Below are 19,986 nucleotides of genomic sequence, written 5' to 3'. Positions count from 1 at the left end.
AAAGTAAATTTATATACTTTATTAATCCCTGTAGGAAAATTATTAGTAGCACAGTATAGACCCCACTATTAGTTCTGGTGTTATGCATACAGGCCCGTAACACTCAGAGACACACAAGGGGCCTTCCTGCATTCAGTGACATCTCCCGCTGTCAGCTCACACTCAGAAGTGACCGCCAGTCTCTCACAGCGGAGGGGGGGGAGCGGGGGTGGGGGAGGGGCGGCGGCAGCTCCACACAGCAGGTCAGGACAGCAGAGTCAGGGGAGGCCAGACAGAGGAGCAACAGGGAGGGACAAGGATATTCCTAAACACGGTAAAAAGTAGTGCTGTCAGGCGATTACAAAAATAATCTCATTAAAACTAGGATTTGTAATTAATCTAATTAATCACATTTTAATCTCATACCTGCTAAAGGCCCCCAAATAAAGAATTTGAATTCTAGGACATTATAAAATTGTAGCGCATGACTAATCAATAGAATACACCAAGAAGAGATCACGTGTACAACATTCCAAGCATGAAAACCCTCTCTCAAAAAAATCATCCCTGCAAGAGAGGGTTAATAAAGCCCTCTCTAACAACCAACAGCTGGACATCCTGAACCCCCACATCCTTCTCGTCAGTTACCTGTCACTTTATTGAAGACGATAAAATGGTGTCCTGCCTTCTGAATTGTTTTGAGTTCAGTGACAGACACACATCTGAGAACTTAGCAGGGGAACTGCTCAGAGTGGCAAAAGAGTGGAATGTTATAAACAAAGTAGGTGGTTGTGTTATTGACAATGCAGCGAACATAACCAAAGCAGTTAAAACCCTGAAATGAACCCAGCACAATTATGAAATGTCTTGCACACACAATTAACCTGATTGTGAGAGATGCTCTGAAGGTGATGAAGCCTGCTGTGGAGAAAGTCAATAGTGGAATATTTCCACAGGAGCACAACAGCCACACACAGGCTCAAAATAACACAACGACAGATGGACATGCCTGAGCTGAAGCTCAGAGAAGATTGTGTGATAAGGTGGAACTCCACCTTTCATATGATAAAACGGATTCTGGAGTCCAAGGATGCAGTCATCTCTAACCTAGCTGTTATCAATGTACCGGTCGATCCTCCGAGCCAAGAGGAATGGGAGGTACTGCAGGAGGCATGCACTGTTCTGGAGCAATTTGAGGAGGTCGCTGTGGAGATCAGTGCAGACAGGTGCAGTATACAAATGTTGTTACATTATTATTAGTATTATTATTATTAGTAGTAGTAATTGTTGTTGCATTACTGGAATAAAAGGCTGAGTAGACATGAAATAATTTTAATACACCTGCACATAAAACAAAGCGTAATATTAACACCCATTGTTTTATTCTTTTTCAGCTATGTTACAGCCTCCAAAATGTTAATCCTGCGCAGGGTTCTGCAGAGAGTGACAGCTCAGAACCAGACCAGCGTAACCACAGCATGTGAAAGAGCTAGTAGCTCCCTGTGCATCCATGGACAGAAAGTTCCATAGAATGGAATATAACACTGTTCTGTCAGAAACCAACATTCTTTATCCAAGATTCAAGAAGCTGACCTTCAATGACACTAAAGCAGTTGATGAAGCTATTCAGAGAATAACTGCAGCAGCAGCAAGGTTCAACCAGCCAACTCCACTTCCAGGGGGCCAAGATGGAGCAGAGGATGAGCAAGAGGGGCCACAAGCATCTGCTGTTTGGAGATTCTTTGAAGAAAGAGCAAGTGAAGACACTACAAGAAGGAAGCCTTCAGCAGATGCAATACTGGACGTGAGACCCTACCTTGAGGAGCCCCTTTGCCAGTTACGTGCAGATCCACTAAACTGGTGGGAAAACAAGGCTTCACTTTGCCCACACCTCACACACGTGATGACATGGAGACTGTGCATTGGTGCAACGTCATTTCCCTCCCAGAGAATTTTCTCCAAAACCAGGCAGATCATGACTGACAGAAGAAGCCGAATCAGTCCCTCAAAGCGGACACACATGGTGTTTCTGAATGCCAATCTTCACTAAACACATTATTTGGATGCTGATCTTTTTCTTTTGTTTTACATATTTTCATTTATATTTTGTTGTGTTACGAGTTTTTAAGGGATTCTGTGTTGTTTGACTGTCGATTTGTTTTATATAAAATAAGTTTTAAGTTTAAATTCATTTAAAGTGCACTGTAGAGTGAAAAAAATAAAGGCATACTTATATAATAAACATATATAAATAAAAAGTATAACGAGATTTTTACATTATTAATTCATTTGTACATAATTTTACATTATAATTTTATATTATTGGTATAATATATTGATGAAAGCAACAAAAAAAGAGCTGGAATTCCCATCACTTAAAGGGACAGTAAAGTTAATTTTAAGTGACATATATGTTATTCATCATTATGAAAAATAGAAGAACATTTTTTATATCTGTATCATCATCCGTTTGGTCAAAAAAAGCTTAAAATCTGCACTGCAGCAGCTTCCGCATTCAGTGGTCACGTGGGCGTCATACGTCACTGGGGCCAAACATAGCTTAGCAGTCATAAGAAACAATGCAATCCACGTCGCAATTAACTCCAAAAATATCATGGTTACCTGCATGGTGAATGGTTGTGTCAACAGACTTGACACAACAGACGCGACTTTCGAATAAATTCACTGTGGAATGAGTAACAACTAGAGTTGTTATTCATTCCACACAGTCCAATAGTAATAAATGCAGTTAGCTCAATGCTATCATAATATGTACAATCTCATTGATGGGCTAGCGCATTAGCATTTTTAGCGCGATACCTTCCCAGAAGGTATTCTAAAGAACGACAGGTCCTTGTCTTCGCGTCTTTTTGCTGTTCTGTTGACACAACTGTTCACTGCGCAGGTAATCATGATATTTTTGGAGTTAACCGCGACGTGGATTGTATTGTTTCTTATGGCCGCTAAGCTATGTTCGGCCCCAGTGACGCCCACGTGACCACTGAATGCGGGAGCTGCTGCGGTGCAGATTTTAAGCTTTTTTGACCAAACTGATGATGCTACACATTTAAAATTTATTTTTTCTTCTATTTTTCATTATGATAAATAACATATATGTCATTTAAAATTAACTTTACTGTCCTTTAATAACTTTCATTTTCTGGCGCTGGTTGTGAGCTCTTATAAGTTGACACTAGTTTAACAAGTTAAGAAAGTTTTAGATATTGAAACAGCAAAATTATAACTTCTAACCATTAATGTACCTGCAGCGTTTGTCTGTCTCCCCATGTCCCCTCTCGCGTTGCCCGACTGACTTTCTGTAACACCACTTTAGGGAGACAGATAGGCTGCGCGCGGTTCACAGATAGGCTGTGCGCCTATTTACAATCAGGTCCTTTCGAAACTCCAAAAAAGATTGTCTCAGCAGATTAACCCAGGTGATGTGTCTCATGCTAATGACCCTCAATAGCATACAAAGGCTCGGTGAAACTAGCATTTCAACATTTTTGTTTATTTATCATCTATCCATCCATCTATCCATCCATTGGTCTGTGTCTGTTTCAACAATGTCTGCATTTTATATAAAACCACTGCGGAGGATTTATTATTAGACAACAGTTGTCCTGGCAACATTAACAATTATCGAGCAAATGAAGACCGGTCTGTGAAAATATTGTCTTAGATGAAACCGGTCAGTGGCGCAAAAAAGGTTGGGGACCGCTGCTCTAAAGCATAAGCAAGAGATCCATGTATTGTGGTTTTGGGGCAGCAGTTGCTCAGTGGTAAAGCAAGCGGTAGAGCGGGTCGTCCAATGTTCTGAGATGGGGGTTCAGATTCCCGCTCGTGCCCAAAAACACCCAAAGTGTGAGCTGATGGTGGGAGGTGTTAGCTCACGTCTGGAGCACTGCCGAGGTGCCTTTGAGCAAGGCGCCATCATCTTAGAAGTTGCGCATTGGATGCGCACCACGACGGAGCTGCCCGCCACTCTACCTCCCTCTCACCTGCATGCCCAAAGGCCCCTTGTGTGTGTTACAGGCCTGTACACACTATTTAGATGCATGTAACTACTAACCTGTGTGTAGAGTGGAGTCTTAATTTCCCTTTGGGGATTAATACACTTAATAAAAACTTCTTTTTTTTTAATTAAAATGAAAACCTTTTCATGAGAGTTCTAATGAAACATTCAACCAGCTATCCACCCATCTATCTATCATCTGCCCATTTATCTATAATCCATTCATCCATCCATGTATTTGTTTTAAAAATCATGATCATCATGCCCGGCAGTTAACAAAAGAAAGCGAGCCAACCTTAGCTTGTAGCTAGCTAAAAAGCTCTGAAGCACAGGCAATAGATCCATTTGAAGTTGTGGTTAAACATGTGCTGCAGAGGTTTATTGAAATATCCATCCATCAATCCATCCATCAGTCTATCATTGTCATTTAACAATCATCATCATGACCAGCAGTTAGCAATACAAGCTAATGCTAACGCTAGCTAACGTTAGTTAACATTAGCTAACATTAACATTTGCTTCAGAGTTGGATTAAACACAATGGCATAGAAAAACTATCAATGTACAAATGTCATCCATCCATTCATCCATCTTCTGTTTATCTATCATCCATCCATCTATCAATCCATCCATCCATTCATCCATCCATCCAATGATCATCAAGACCAGCAGTTAACAATAGAGTGCTAACACTAGCTTGTAGCTAGCTAACATAAAGCATAAACAAGAGATCCATGTATTGTGGTTAAAACATTTGCATGAGAGTTCTATTGAAATCCATCCATCTTTCCACCCATCCATCTCTACATTTCTACTGAAATATCCATCCATCCATCTGTTTATTTTTATGTCATTTAACTATCATCATTATGACCAGCAGTTAGCAATAAAAGCTAATACTAATGTTAGCTATTTCTAGCTAACGCTAACGCTAGCTAACGCTATTTAACGCTAACGCTAGCGCTAGCTAACGCTCGTTAGCTAGCGTTAGCATTAATGTTGGCGTTAGCTACCGTTAGCATTAGCTAACATTATCTAACATTAACATTTGCTGTAGAGTTGGATTAAACACAATGGCATTGAAAAAATATGTCCATATATGCAGCTCAGCAGCACTTCCTGCTTTTCCTGCTCTTGCAGGAAGTTGGGATACACACTTCCTGGAGTGTGTGTGCGATGCAGTACCATTTCCTACCACCAGGGTGAAAATGCACACACACCTGTACCCAACTTTTGCTACCTTATGGGACATGTCAAAAAAAAGGCAGGGGGCATATCAGGAGTGTCCCCTGAGCCTTTTGCAATGAAAAACCTTGTGGGGCCCACCATTTTGGGGTGCCTAAGGTCTTTGGGCCCCACAACGTTGGTCTAATCCAGGTCTGAAATCACCCTAAGGTAATATAAGTTAGTTCACACACACACACACACACACACACACACACACACACACACACACACACACACACACACTCATGTAACTACTTCAATGACCTCAAAGCACAAGTGCCACAAAATTATATCAAGGCAATATACTTAAGAAAAACAACAGCAGATGTTTCAGCAAATGCCCCCAAACCACAAGAGTTTACACTTCTACAGACACTCAGACTTTTGAATTATGAAGGAGGACGTAATGTAAGCTGTAAGTGAATGGACGGGTCAACAAAAAGATGGAGCGGAAAGATGCAGCCCACTGTTGGCTTCTTTTCAAATCCATCAGTATCAGAACAAGTAATTAATACAAATCAAAAAGGTAGTCAAGAACTGCAAAATCCCGCGACGCCCCTGAATTCAAAATTTTACCCTGACCTACTTGCATAGGTCAAAATTCAAAGCTAGTGCTCTGACCTACTTTCATGGATCAAAGCCCTAACTTGACCCACGGTCTTAGATTAGTCTTCTCCCTTGTCTTTCTATCTGAGTGTACAAAAGTTTAAATTTGACCTTGACCCAGTTTACTCAAGGTCAAATTATCTCATTTTCATCCCCTTTGCTGCCCAAGTAATGCGATTTTTGTTTCATCTTTCCATCTGCAACGGTTGCAAAGATATTTGGTGGACTAACGAATGGACGGACGAACACACGAACACCGACAATCACAATACATCACCGCTTTGAAGAGGGATGTAATCAGAATCTCTCCCTAACCACATTTACTTCAACCACACTTTACTCAGATTTGGACCAATAGAAGGTTTCTGAATTGAATTTTCTGATTTCTCTTCTTCTTTTTTTCACCATTAGTCAGGAGCACCTACTCAGTTTAACTCTCTGCCATAGCAACCCTGTGTGAAACTGCAGTGATGCGTGCCAGGAAGTAATATCCAAATGACGCTCAAACTATTCCCTCTGACCAACCAGTGGTTTGGAGGGTTTCAAATGACTTTTCAGTATCTGCTTAGTCCTCTTGGAACTGCAACACACCTGGTACTATGAAAGCTTAGTTACCGAATACTTTTTACCTAATGGAAGACCAAAAAGGGCCAGTTGAGATGACGACACAGCACTTGTGCCGTAGAAATAGAGTGTGGTCTTCTCCTTTCACCGCTGCTAATGTCTAGCCCTTGGTGGCTTCCTCTTCTATTCATACACTCTGCAGTTACACAGTGATTTATGTACTAATTAGTCATTTATTTCACCCTTTCTAAACATACCTGCAGGGACCTACCAGCATGCAGCGTTTACTAATGCGTGTTACACCTCAGACAAGTCACAACATAAAACAGGTTTTTTTCACTTACACAGCACCTAATCTGCTTTGTCCAAGAAGAAACAGTACCAGACAGAGGTTTGGACAACCTTCCAATAATGCATTTTCTCTGTAGCGTACACTGATATGCAGACTAATGCAGACATTAATAAAACCAAACTATACAATAGTGAACACAGCTGCATCTTTTTTGGGGGAAATTATTCATCCTAGATGTATAGAACATCCCTGCTCTAAATCAATTAGTCTTACATTTGCACGTTCTATTTACTGGTCATGTAGTGGATTTGGATTATGAATTAATTGAGGAGAAATGATTTCACCCGAGGCTAGTGATACAGCCATAAGGCCCATAAAGAGAATATTAGCTCTCAGAGAATATGAACTCCTAGAGGCACCAGCGATGCCGCAGTGATAAAAATTGTATATAATTTTTTAACAAGATATCAAAATTAATAAAGTTTTATATTTTGCAATCAAACATTTTTTCTTTGTTATTCAAAATATTTTCAACAAAATCACTTGTAATTTGTATATTATAGTGTGAAAAGAATTTATAGCACCTTGGAAAATAAGCTGCTGTGGTATATGTTTTAAACCTGAGCTCATGTCTAATCCTTTAAACTTTTTTTTCTACTCTTTTACTCTAAGTGGTGGATGGAATGGAAAAAAGACATTCATTTGAAATCCATAGTATCCAGTGTACGTGGGAGGGAATGTGGCACAGCACAAGCCTGCATTGCTCTCAATGATTTAAGCACTGACATTTGTAAGTGATCACCCTGTTGATGTGTGTTTGAGCCAAACAGAATCTGGTTATCAGCTATTTCCTGTTACCCTTGTTATGCTTTCACATTTTTGTCCTCTGGCTGAAATAAATATTACCAATAATAACAACTAAAAACTGTGTGTTTTCTACATTAAATACGTATGCAATTAGATATCCTTCTCATTAGCATAGCTTTTTATAAATGGAAATGTTTGGCTCTTCATTTGTAAAGTTAACCTTTGACCTGGGCAGATGGGGTTGGGTGCACTGGTATATAGTAAAGCATGACAGCTATGTGCTGTAACCCCAGCAAATACAGATAGGTCAACAACTGTGTTTGACTCTACATCCTAAAACACACAGTTAAATGCCTGATTATAGCACCAGGCACAAAATACTTGAACTGATTACACATTATTTGCACAATTCTAATTAGAGTCAAGTTGTCTATTCAGTAATTACTCTTGTTTTCATAAGCATGGAGCTAAACTTAATTCACGTTTCAGATTGCAAAATTGCCACTAGCTCTGAGTAAGAACCCCCTTTTTTTACTTCAGTCTGAAATAACACTCAGAAATTACGAAGAATTTCAAGGCTTAACTCTCCCTATGATACATCTGGGTAGATTCAATTTGAAAACAGAAAGCATCTCTTCAGCACAGGTAATGAGGGGTTGTACTGGAAATAGTTTTAGTCTTGGATCATTTCTTAAACAACGTCTGTTCCTGTAGTTTGTCTGCAAATCTGAGCTTGTTTGCACACACAAAATTACACAGTGATGGGAACACTCAAGTTTTTTAATCATGCCCTCAATTTGGCTCTGCACATCGCTGAATGTCACTGCTGTGAGAGACTCGGGAGTTTGATATTCAGTTCTCTTTGTCTTGGGAGGCACTAATCGACGTTGTACCTGTCACACAAATGGAGATGAAGAACATTTTAAGCTTGTCTCTCAACTCAAAACACAGTGACAAAACTTTTCCCTCTTGACACTGCAGCTATTGCACTTCAGCGTGGAGTAATGATGTTAAATGATCACCTTGCCATGAACTCATTTATAGTATTCCTACTGTATCATTCACTGCTTCAGTCAGGTTGTCAGACATCCCCTTGAAACCACATGGTGGCAACACACACGCGCGCACGCACACACACACACACACACACACAAACCCACACACACGCACAAGCGCAAAAAGACGGAATCCACTGTGTGCATACGTGTGTATGTTTCAGTGTGAATAGACAGAAAGAGCATATGAGCAGAAGTGAGAGAATGCTCTCAAAACATTACATCTAATTGTTCTCTGTGGCAAATAGAAATATCAACTTCATTTTAGTGGTTCAAAGTTGCAGTTGTGGTTTTTGAATGGAAAATACCCCTTCCCCAAAAAGCCCCCAATGCGCTCAATCATCAAAATGATAATGAATTTCAAACAACAGGTGTGTAATTACTTTTTGTACCCCCTAGATCAATCCACATACCCTCAAGGGTACTGTATGTATATCTCATTGGGACACACATGTCCTAGGTAAAAGAGGGCTGTCCACTCGCCAATAGGTAGATCAGGTTAGCCGCAGTCAGTATGACCTATTGGCACATTGAGAGGCACATGGTTACTGAGAGTGTGCGTACAAAGGTAGAAGATAAGTAAACCCATAATTTAAGTGTTGTCAAAAGTAATTCCGCCCTCAACTGATGTATTCTGGTGCTTGATTGCTACTACTGTACTGCGGAAAGTTGAAGTGAAGACAATGGTAAATAACAGACTTTCAAGATGAGTGTAGTGAGGCTTCTCAATATAACATGAGCTGTGGACATTCATTAAAATGAAGGCAATGTCAAATGAACAAGGTAAGTGACATGACTTTCAGAAAGAAACAATTGTTTTTACAGCACCAGGGAGATATACAGTTTAAAAAATATTAAGCTTAAGACTGGTCTACATGTGAAACTCAGAAATCTGTCCCTCTGCTCCCACCGAACAAAGAGAAAATGAAAAAAATAGAGAAAGTTTTTCCTTACAGCTACAGACTGCACATAAGAGACAAGAACCAACATCTCTGATGAATGGCATGAAATTTCAAAAAACATGAACTCCCCATATGGAGCATTTTATTCTCACTGTCTGCCACCTAGAGTGCTGACGCCACCTAAATCCTGCAGGTATTTTCCCCAGTGTTTCATGAGCCTGATTCATTTTACGCACTACAATATTTTATCTCTGTTCTGGTGAAACCCTGAAGGTGCACAAAAGTACTTGTACAGCTTGCTATTTCCCAAAAGTACCCACCCACAGGTACTTTATCTGCAAGACAAAGACTTGATGATAATCTTGCACCTCAGACGCTGCATTTATTATAATCTTTTGAAAGTACTACCCTGTCTTGTTGGTTTGATTGGTGGTAAAATAAGAAAATTTAACTTTGTCAATCCTGAACAGACATACACAGCTTTCAGCAAAAAAACAAACAAGAATGACAAACTCAATTGCAATTTTTCTTTTATATGTATTACAGCTTGGTCTCTTTGTTCCTACTTTCAGAGTTTTTGTCAAACTTAATGTGTTAAAAATAACCAAAAATTACATCATAAAAATATATAAAAGTAAAACGACCATGAAACTGCTCCCTTTTGCTGGCTATATTACCTGAATGTATTTTTTTTTACGTGAAAAACATAACTCCGTGGAGGTCCATGGCAGGAATTGTACACTACAATGATAATTTGAGATTTAAATTCTATTCTATTTTTATTTTATCATTCATTTTTTCTATTCATTGTACATCTGACTATAAAACAAATTGACAATTTATTAAAAATAATGACAAATCTGTTTGTGTTTTTTCAGCTGTATCTAAAAAGAGGAAGGGAGTGAGTGAGACAGATGCAATCCCACAAAGCTGACATAAGTTGGTCCCCTAGATTTAATTTACTGAAAGATCTGAAGAAAGAACATGTTAAAGGCTATGTTACAATTCCTGAACATATTATACACATTGGCTCTCTGTGTGACAAAACAGAGTTAAGGTGCAGGAGACTAACATGAAGAAATGTGTTTTAGAAGTACTGTACAAGTCAGAATCTTACTTTTATAGTCCATAGTCTTACAATTTTTGGCAGAGAACCATCACATCTTGAGGTGACTGTGAGGCCATCTGCCTCACAGTTGGAATCAAACCACTCCAGCATGTTATGAATTTCATGGACCTATGAAGCAGAGCAGGAATTCTGAGGTCCCTAAATGGACACTCCACCTTGAAAACCTGTCCATGAATGTCAACAACAGGAGTGAAAGCAAGGGACAGCATTGATGGAGTCCAATGGCAAAGACTTGTTCCATTGTTTCATGGTCATTGATAGAATCAGCACTGGTCTGTATAAAGTTTGAAAGTCTGAGGCTCCTTGCTGGAGTGAACTTTTACAGAAATGCTGAGCAGCGTGATACCCTGCAATTAGAAAACACCCTACATTTCCAATCACCTAACTGTATCATTTAGTTGAAGAGTCAGTTTACTGCATACAACAAACATCAATTTCTCTTTCAGATCATGAAAAAAAAACAAAAAAAAAACTTTCTTCTGCCATTTAGATGATCAGATCAGTAATTTGTCTTTTCGTCATCCAGCCCTTATTCACTAAAGCAGTTCTTTTCCACCCTATTTAATGTCACCGACAAGCCATTCAAGAGGTTGTATGGAAGTAAAGGTCACCTTTTCAAAATGTGTCCCATCTCAGGTAAGAAAATAAGCCTCTCAGTCACGTCCTATGTTGTCTCTCCTGGACTAAACACATTCTGACTGTTTGCCTGGTCTGTCTGAGTCCATGGCCTCTCTTTTCAATAAGTCAGTGTTAATGCCATTTTTGGTACTTTTATATAAAATCAAGTTCTAGCTGGGTACACACATCTACAGAAATAGCAAGGGATCTGTGCTTAATATCTTTTTCAGATAGTATTGTAATTGTGTGGGGCTGAGGTGGCAGGAGCAGAGCGCCTTGGTTTAGATATTGCCTGGTTAGATTTCCCTCGAGTCTGATGCAGTGCAAGTATTCTCTCTAGGTCTCTGTTTGTCCCCTCCTTTGTCTGAACCTGTCTTTATGACTCTTCCTTGCACTTTTCACAGGAAAACAAATCCCGCCTCCTCACACATATCAGATGAAACATTTTATCATCTGAATATTGATGAGTTAATGCATAGACTTTTGAAGAGGAACATACAGAAACCACATTAAATAATCAGTTCTCAAGTTCTCAACACCCAATGAAAAAATAAAATGTTCACTACTTCCTGTAACTAGACACTATGGTTGACATCTATGAAAAGTATAAATATTGGAAAAGGGAGAAAATAAAATCTTAAAACCTTAATAATTAATTTAGGAGATGCTGGGAGGTGGATTTTGTGATGTTTGTACAGACTCAGACTTGATTTTTCTTCCATTTCAACTCGTTATGCTATGCTAAGCTTACCATCTGCTGCCTGTGGCTACATATACTGTAATTACCTCATGGATAAAAGAAAGGTATTATAGTTCTCATCTAAACTGCAGTATCAGCAATAATCTTTCCTAAAACATTGTGGTCATTGTTAAAACCATGCTGATGTCTAGTAAGGGATCGGATGTGAGCCATTGTCTCAGCTGATCAAGTTAGTTGAAAACACTCAACTACTTATTTGACCTCATTCCATAGATGTTTTAAGGTAATGCAATTACGCTCTTTCCTCTTTTCAGGAAAGTATTCACTCACTCATACGAGGTTCCTTGTCCAAAACAGTTTAAAAAGACATTTGAATAAATAATACATTGGCTTTTGTCCTGATAGGGATGGTCCTCCTTTATACACATCAGATACAGGCACCTCTTAATTCAGGCTTGTAATAACATGTCAGATTGAACAAATGAATTAGACCCCTTGGCCACATGAAATAGAGGCGAGGCATCTGTGGCACATATTAACAATAAGGCCAAAAGAACAAAACAATGACATGCCAAATCTGAATGTTACGAAGCAGGCAGTAGCTATCCAGTCCATTGACAATAATGTCAGCCCTGTAATCAACTTAATTATTCCCTTCTCATACCTTCCTCTTTAATGGTCTTTGCATATTTGGTAGCAGTTTTTCTCCTCCAAACCCTTCCCTCTTTCTCTGCCTGTTCTGTTCAGTTACTCTTGGTTGGAAACCAAACGGCTTTCCTTTAATTCTCCCACTGCAGCTCGGATGTGCTGGCTAAAGACACAAGGCCATTTTAGGAAATAGGATTAAAGGGGGAAAAAGTTCAGGGGAATAAGACAGCAGCAGGGACAGGGAGAGAGGAAAAAAAGCACAGAAAGGATTATGAAAGAGATGGAATGTGTGGGAAGGAGTCTGACACGTCATCTCATGTTCTTTTGCAGAAGGAGAAAAATGTGTGAATATGGTCTCTGTATATGGTCTGGGCTGTAAATATGGAGCTGATGAATAAGTCAGTGTTGTTGCCTGCTTTTAAGAGCCAAGTATGGAGATGCATGATTGCCTGTAAAAGACAGTATATTTTAAAAAGGTCACATCTTGATGGTTGTTTCAAATGACAAATTTGCAAAAGGGCTTTAACCTACCTAATGCATCTTTAAGGCATCAATAAAAGGTTCTGGATGATGTAGTTTCATGCATTTGCACGCAGGGCAGTGTATGTGCCCATACATATAAATGATGGGCTCTTGTCATAAAATGGTCCATTGTGATGAACTTTAAAGCATTTCTGTGACATTTGCCCAGGGTTCCCATGTGATGGTAAACAAGGATTGATAGCATCTAGAGAGGAGAACATAATACAAGCGGATGACCATCATCTTTCTTTGTGTAGTGTGAAAAAATGTGCCTTTCTCTTGTGTAATTTGTTACTCGATAGTGTTGTCTTTCTAAAGGAAGGCACAGAAGAGTTTATGAGGAAAAAAGTTAGTAAATTGTCCTCAGATGTTTATATATATATATGTATATATATATATATATGTATATATATATATATATACTGTATATACTGTATATATAATACACAGTGTGCCGTCGTAATGTAGTTGAGGATAGATAGATAGATAGATAGATAGATAGATAGATAGATAGATAGATAGATAGATAGATAGATAGATAGATAGATAGATAGATAGATAGATAGATAGATAGATAGATAGATAGATAGATAGATAGATAGATATACGACTGGACAAACCACTGAGCTTTCCATATGGTAGTCATCACTCAATATACAAACATACGTTTTAACAAATATGTTTTAAATACCTGTGTAACAGGGTAATGCACCCAAACTGCAAAATATCACTTTTTTTCATTGACTAATTTGGCAAACCACCGAGTGTGTGTGAAGCAAAGCAGAGATAATAGCTCATGCAGCTACTATCATTACATAAGTAATGACAATTACACTGCACACTTTAATTTTGAATAACAATAAACCTGCCAGGGATTCTCACCTTTTGATAACCTGGGAAATTATGACAGAGAAGCATAATCAGCTCTTCAGTCCAATACTTTAATTACACCAGTCTTGATTTGTGTCTGTTAGAACCTCCCAGAGGACGCAAATGAGAGGCAGAACGAAGCCTGTGACTAGACTCCTGGGTGAAGTGTCTAAGAATAGCACCAGGGTTGTGAAATATGCTGCATTGCAGGATGCCTGTTTATCAAATGTGAATGTCATTAAAATAAGAAATCACATGTATACATATGCTACCTATTATCAAGAATGCTAAATTCACAAGGAATTCTCAAGAGAAGCAGCAGCAGCAAACCAGAGTCGGTGCTGACATAATCATATCAATTTAGCAATGCCCCCCCCTACAAAAAAATTACAAAAACCCCCCAAAAAAGAGATTGGATCTTTACATCCAAAACGGTTCTTCTGCAGACCTAAAGTTGACTCATCCTTGTTGTGGGTTTTGCCATTATTTCTGTATCTTTGGAAACTTTTTGTACAGCTCACTCTGCTGATTTGCAGCCATGCTAGTGACAAACAGAAACCGTATATATGAGCAGACAAACTGACGGTGAATCACTTTGTCTTTCATACAGTATTAAGACTCTTTATTGGCAAACAATCAAGCTCACGTTTTGTTCATGATATGGCCAGGTTTTCAGTTTTCAGGTTTCAGACAGGAAACAAACAATAACTGGATTGTAACCATTTACTAAAACAGATGCAAGGCGAAGACAGAGCAAAAAATACATACATAAAATGAAAGTAACAATACAAAAAACAGGTCCAGTATATAAGCCCAGTATATTACTTTTTAAGCAACAGAGCAAAATGTGTTGCTAAATTCTGGTTAGCTTATATTCACTGGATATTTAATGTAGATATGTGTTGAAGATCACATTTCAAATTATAAATCATGATCACCCCTACAAGAGACTTGATATCACCACATGTAGAAGATACTGAGGGAAACAACAAAAACAATATTCACGTTGTCATTCTGGGAAACTAAATGCATCGTCCTGTGGGTCGAACCATCACTGATCAGCCATTCAATCATCTAACAGTGATTCAGCCAAAACTACTTGTCTCTATTACCTTTGTTCTGACAGGTTCAAGGAGTTGTGTGATGGTGAAGAAATGTTCTGCTGTGGCGCCAGAACCTTTAACTCTGAGAACGCCACTCAGTGCAAGTGGAGTATAGATGAGCTGCAGTGCTGAATTCATGTCACACATTTAGCAAACAGGGCATCTCCTATTCATATCAATATCACATGGTACATAGATTAATTTGTTGTTAGGAGATACCTTTGTAATCAAACAAAGAAAACCACTCAACCTGTTTTTCCCATTAAACAGGACTAAGGTATTATTAGAACCAATAAGGAATAACCAATATGGAAACTGCTGGTTAACTGTAAAGACATCCATGTAGATTTTGTTCCTTTCCTATACCCCTCCCAGGTGCATAAGTCACATAAGAAGTAGAACATCCCATAAAAGATCACATAATGACTTTATTCTCAAAGAACTGCTCACTGTCCACTAGGAAACTGGTTAAGTAGCAATCTGTGCTGCATCTATCAGAGTCAGACAGTGTTGGAGTTAAAGGTACTCAAAAGTGAGCTACTTCCACATCACTGCGATAATGGGCAAATAAAATAATAAAATTCTAAACAAAAGGCAATCTTTGCAAATGTTTTTTAAATATCTAGAAAGAGGTCATGCAGAAAAAATCCACTGTGTTAAGGTTGTTTGTGTCTGGACCCCAGGGGGCAGAGACTGAGTCAAATAAAAAAAACAAAAAAGTTTTATTGCTTAGGCTGAAAAACGCAAGTGAGCTAAGATAACCAAAAGCAGCAGAGCAAAAATGACTAAAACTCCACAAACAACTGGTGGCTGAGAGAAAACTAAGAACACTCGCATTACTGGAACAGGACAGAATTATCTGGCACTGTCCTAAGAGACGGCCAGGCCTTTTGAGCAGAGGCTGATGAGCAGTGAGAAGTGGTGTGCCTCGTCAGCTGCTAAGAGCCAGCCACACCCTCTGCCACGGCTTGACCTGTCAGAAGAAAAGGAGTTCAACACAAACACACCTGCCGAGCATACAAAAGAACAGAACCACGGCACATTGTCTACTATTTAAACTGATGATTTAATATGTGCATAATGAAAAATAACATGTCCTTCATAAATATCTAGTGGGTAGATTTCTTGTCATGCGTCCCTAGTGGGCTCTATATAGTGTTATTGCTGTGCCAGGGCAGTAAATGCCTGCAGCAGAGCTTGGCCTGCCTGCCTCATTCTACTTCTTATGGTTTCTCTGTGCCCATTTTATAGTAGCAGCACTTAAAATACTGACATACCATAATTCTACACGTTCTGCAGCCAAATGCTGTAACTTTGATAGTCTAGAATAGATGGAGGTGGAGGTGAAACTGGGAAAAGTTAAAGGAGGGGAGGTAAATTGTGTGAAGAATCAGGGAGACGTCAAATAGAGTTGAGTGTGTGTTTGAATACATGTGTGTTATACATTTGTTTTACAGCCAAATGCCTTTGTTATGAGTCATTGCCTGAGGCGGAACAAATTGCTATAAAATGAAACTATTAGTGAAACATGAAGGGAGAAAGGAGGAATTCAAATTAAAGCCACTTACTTTCTCTTCATCTGCATAATTATGGTTAGGACACCAATAGCTGTGTGTGTGTGTGTGTTTGTGTGTGTGTGTGGGAGTGTATTTGTGTGACTATCCAACTGAATATCAGAGGTCACAGAGGTTCCCTTTGATATGCTGAGGTTATAAACACCAGACATGTTTCCCCAATCAGCATACACACAATGAGCCATTTTAATTTCAGAGAAACACGCACGCATGCACGCATGCACGCACGCACACACACACGCACGCACACACGCACGCACGCACGCACACACACACACAAACGAAAGAACCACGGAATTAAGCACTGATCATATTTAGGTTTGAACTGACTGCAGCTCTAAAGCTTCACGTCTATCATCAGAGGGCAGGTCATTAGCATCACTAGGTGTGTGTACGTGGATCTGTGCTACTGTCTGCTTCAGAGATGTGTGTTGGTGTGCTGCTGTGGTTGTACTGAGAGCCAAAAGGGTCTCATGGTTTATCAGTCCGGTTGACCTTTTCCTTAAAGGCTAATATCTTATAAGTATATCAAGAAAATCACATGAGGGCCGATGTCAGACACATAACCTAACCTATTACTACTTCTACTACTACTATTACTCCTACTTCTACTTCTACTACTACTGTTACTACTACTACTACTACTATTACTCCCACTATGAATACTACTATTACTACTACTACTACCCCCACTAGTACTACTACTACTACTACTACTACTACTATTAGTCCTACTACTACTACTATTACTACTACTGCTACTACTACTACTACTACTACTGTTACTACTATTACTGCTATTACTACTACTATTATTATTGCTACTACTACTACTACTAATACTGCTACTACTACTATTATTAATACTGCCAATACTACTACTACTCTTACTACTACTACCACTGCTACTACTACTACTGCTACCAGTACTATTACTACTACAAATGCTAATACTAATTCTGCTACTACTATGACTACTACTTACACTAAAACGACCACTCACTGCTACTAATACAATTACTATTACTACTACGAATACTAATACTGCTACCACTGCTTCTACTATGACTACTACTAACATTAACACTAATACTACCACTACTACTACTAGTACTATTACTACTACTAATAATGCCACTACTACTGCTACTACTTCTATTACTACTACTACTACTACTATTACTACTACTACTACTACTACTACTACTGCTGCTACTACTACGACAATGACTACTACTAATGCTATCACTACTACTAGTACTACTGCTACTACTATTTCTATTGCTAATACAGTACTAAACTGCCACTACCACTACTACTACTACTACTACTACTACTACTACTACTACTACTACTACGGCTACTGCAAAGTGAGGAAGACATTTTGTCTTTCTGTCTGGTGGTCCTGTGTGAACTACAGGATGAGAAGTTGCAGAAAAGCTATATAATAGCCACAACAACAACAGCAATAACAACAACAACAACAGCAACAACAACAAATTCCATCAATCCATCCATTTTCCTGTGGAGGAGACGAGTATAACGATCTCATCTTAAGCTGCTTTTCTGCTTTGCGGGTCACGGGGGTTGCTGGAGCTAACTCCAGCCGGCTACAGACGACAGGCGGGGTATGCTCTGGACCTGTCACCAGTGCATCGCAACACAACACAAACTACAACAACAACGACAATAAAATAATAACGACAATAAAATCATCAAAAATCGCCTTCTGGGTGAGCATGAACCAACATTACCATCAGGCCAGCTCACTTCATGCTGTCTTGACTGGTAAAGTGGAATCTTTCCATCATGTCAAAAAGCTTCCCGACCAAGATGAACTTCTCTTGTCATAGAGATTTGACCCGCTGGCCACCAGTTTGGTTACTCATCTACTGCATACTTTGATGTTCGAAAAAATGCCTTCTGCACACTCTCAGCTGTTGAAATGTGTGATATCATGAAGGTTACCAGAATATACAGTATACATATTCTGTTAGGAATGGCAGTTATGGCCTTGGGGATGTAAGCATCTGCTTTGTGCAGAATCTGTAAAGAATAATTCATATGACTATTCTTCTGTGAAGCATGTGGGGGTTTCAGTCAGCAGCTTCTGATTAATAAATGTTAATAGACATAAACATACAGCATACACCTCTATTCAACAAAGCCAAAGTTACATCCCGCTTCAAAGCAGTAATGTATTGTAATTGTCAGTGTTCGTCCGTTCATCCTTCCGTCCATTCGTTCATTAGTCCACCAAATATCTTCACAACCGTTGCAGATAGAAAGATAAAACAAAAATCACATTACTCCGGCGGAAAAGGGGATGAAAATAAGATGATGACCTTCACCTTGAGAAAGCTAGGTCAAGGTCAAATTTAAACTTTTGTACTCTCAGGAACCGGATAAGATAGAAAGACGAGGGAGAAGGCTAGCGTGAATAAGACCGTAGATCAAAGCTAGTGTTTTGATCTATGAATGTTGGTCAGACCATTAGCTTTGATCTTTTACCCATGCAAGTAGGTCACGGTAAACTTTTGAATTCAGGGGTGTTGCAGTCTGAGACTGCCTTGGTTTCTAGTTTCAAATTGCTTCCTGTCAAGTGATTACCTGTTCCGCACTAATGTTTTGCACCTACCCTCTTGCTACCTACCCTCTGTGTCAGTTCATGTTTGTCTTTACTGCAAGCAATCCATTATTACTCCTAGTGACAGCTTCCCAATGTTTGATTTGGTTTTTGGACTTACCCTCTGCCTTCTCCCTTTTGGATCTGTTTGCCTCACTGACTGACTTCTTGTGCATCAAATATCTTCCTGAACATTACAGACTGTTTTTTTGGAAATCCAATTTGCCTTAGAGTTGTGTGTTTTGGTGTTTTCCTAGTGCTTGTCAGAAATCTTGAAGTAAGTATTGGCATGTTTCTTCAATACAGTAAAGGAAAGAAAAGAGGAAAATATAGAAAAAAAACATACATTGTTTTGGTGAGTTTTAACCAGTTTACCATCTCAGCCAGTCACTCTAGGAGAGAATATGTGTCCATTGGTGCAGCTGGTGATAAAATGTTTTCTTTAAAATATTACATACAATTTTTATTTATTTACAATAAAAATTTTAAACTCTACCCAACCCAACAACAAGAGATGAGAAATTTCTTTAATGATTATGTTTTGATTGATTGATTGTCTCTATTGTGATGCAGGCCATAAGTTAATTGTATTAGGGTGAATATTACATCAGCGCTTGAAAGAAAAATGGAAACAAAAAACATTTTAAAGTGGCATTGAGATATTTTTGTAAAATTAATATAATTGAATAAATCGGTCCACAAATATGACTATACGATCATATGACTATTATCACATCTTAGCGTAACTT

The 19,986-nt window shown here is 38.9% G+C and overlaps 1 protein-coding gene and 1 long non-coding RNA gene across 7 annotated transcripts in view; one reads left to right on the top strand and one right to left on the bottom strand.

The window, feature by feature from the left end:
- The window catches only part of samd12 (sterile alpha motif domain containing 12), a 132,632-nt gene that overhangs the window by 43,169 nt on the left and 69,477 nt on the right, over positions 1–19,986 (bottom strand). The window lies entirely within an intron of this gene.
- LOC137607698 (uncharacterized) lies at positions 666–2,252 on the top strand. Its single transcript, XR_011038025.1, has 2 exons — positions 666–1,205; positions 1,374–2,252. It is a non-coding gene; the product is annotated as an uncharacterized lncRNA (long non-coding RNA).

The sequence above is a fragment of the Antennarius striatus genome, chromosome 14 (assembly GCF_040054535.1).
Source record: "Antennarius striatus isolate MH-2024 chromosome 14, ASM4005453v1, whole genome shotgun sequence".
NCBI classification, from domain to species: domain Eukaryota; kingdom Metazoa; phylum Chordata; class Actinopteri; order Lophiiformes; family Antennariidae; genus Antennarius; species Antennarius striatus.
The sequence above is the reverse complement of the archived record's forward strand: the minus strand, read 5'-3'. Positions and strand labels throughout refer to the sequence as shown.